Here is a 1,686-nt window from a genome sequence, read left to right as displayed (position 1 = left end):
CCCTGCCCCTGCCCCTGCCCCTGTCCCTGCCCCCTGTCCCGTGCCCCTGCCCCTGCACAGCTCGCGCTCCAGGCTGTTGTTGCCCTTAAAGATGGTGTCGTGCTGGATCATAGCGGAGCCGGTCGAGGGGTCGGCAGACTTGGTTTTCCCCGCAGAAGTTGCCCACACTGAGAACAACGCATGCAGTACATGTACACCACGGACATGCAGTACATGTACACGCAGTACATGTACACCATGGCCATGCAGTACACGTCCCTTTTCTTTGCTAAGTCGCAGCCATGGATACTGCACAGGCCATTCCTGTTGGGAGGAATACGTCTTCGCCTTTTTCACGTGACCTCCTGGTCTCTCGTCTGCACCGTCTTCAGTCCGGGTGGGTGGAGCGGGGGGGGGTGGGGGTCTGATGGAGGGTCTTGGCTTTTAAAAAACAAGCAATAGGTCGTTTCGTTGTTTGTTTCACAGCGAGAGCAAGTCCTACTGAGCGGCGACTCACGTCCCGCGTACCCCCCCCCCCCCGCCACGCTGCTTTGTTTGGTGACGTCACGAGAGCCTCGCGGTAACTCCTCTCTCACACACACACGCGCGCCAGGCCCACTACTCGGGGGCGCACAGGTTCCGGTCGTACTGGGTCAAAGGCGGTCGCTTTCGTAGCGGCGCGGCCGGGTTTAAAATGGACTCGCGCTGACGCCAAACCAGAAGGCGACTAAATGGTCGCACGCTTGGCGCCCCGGTCTTGTTGGTGGACCAAGTTGTGGCTCGGCCTGTTTCGGACGCGGTGTTTGGGAACCCCGTCTCGCCCTGCGCTCAGACAGCGGGTGTCCGCCTCTCTCCGATCGGCTGGTGCCGTTTGGGGTGCTGGCTTTGACAAACGCCCAGTGCCCCGCGGAAGGTGGGACTCCGCCCTTCCCGGCCGCTGTGTCGGCGGGCCCGTGGTCGGCCCGTGGTCGGGTCCGTGGTGGGCCCGTGGTGGGCCCGTGGTCGGCCCGTGGCGGGTCCGTGGTCGGGTCGGTGGTGCAGCGTGCTTCCTGCAGGCTCCTGGTTTGTGCCGCAGCAGATGTGTGTGTGCTACAGGTTCAGTTGCGGAAGGCGTCCTTTCGAAGTGACGTCATGAAAAGTAAAGGAATAGGGACATGGGGCCCAGTCAGCTCGGCGGCGCCGTGGCTTAGTTGGTTAAAGCGCCTGTCTAGTAAACAGGAGATCCTGGGTTCGAATCCCAGCGGTGCCTTTTATTCACACAAACACTTTCTTTTCCATTTCTTTTCAAAGACGCTAACGAAGTAACTGACACGATATTGCATTCGATAAATTATCATAAAAATCAATATCCAAAAATAATCAATAGAAAGCATTAACATTGCATCCGTGACACCATCATCATCATCATCATCATCATCATCATCATCACATTACAGTACATTACAGTACTTCTAAAAGGAAATCTGTAGACATATGTGAGATGTGCTTTACGCGTGTCAGTATTGGCACAAGTCAAGCACGGCAGGTTTTCAGCGCACGTGAGGGTCAGTTTAGCATGCGGTCACACAGTCACACAGATACAACACAAGACAACGCCACTTATAACAACACACACTAAATACAGCACATTGTCCTGCACGTGCCACTGCTCAGACGCAGGTGAAGTGCGTGACTAATCATAAGGGGTCTGGAAAGCAACACCTAACA

General features: G+C 56.1%; 1 non-coding gene across 1 annotated transcript; it reads left to right on the top strand.

The window, feature by feature from the left end:
- The first annotated feature begins 1,154 nt into the window (after positions 1–1,154).
- On the top strand, positions 1,155–1,228 carry trnat-agu (transfer RNA threonine (anticodon AGU)). Its single transcript has one exon. It is a non-coding gene; the product is annotated as a tRNA-Thr (tRNA).
- Positions 1,229–1,686: the final 458 nt, after the last annotated feature.

The sequence above is a fragment of the Lampris incognitus genome, chromosome 20 (genome assembly GCF_029633865.1).
Source record: "Lampris incognitus isolate fLamInc1 chromosome 20, fLamInc1.hap2, whole genome shotgun sequence".
In the NCBI taxonomy this organism is placed as follows: Eukaryota; Metazoa; Chordata; class Actinopteri; order Lampriformes; family Lampridae; genus Lampris; species Lampris incognitus.
Note: the sequence above shows the minus strand (reverse complement) of the source record. Positions and strands in the feature narration are given on the sequence as shown.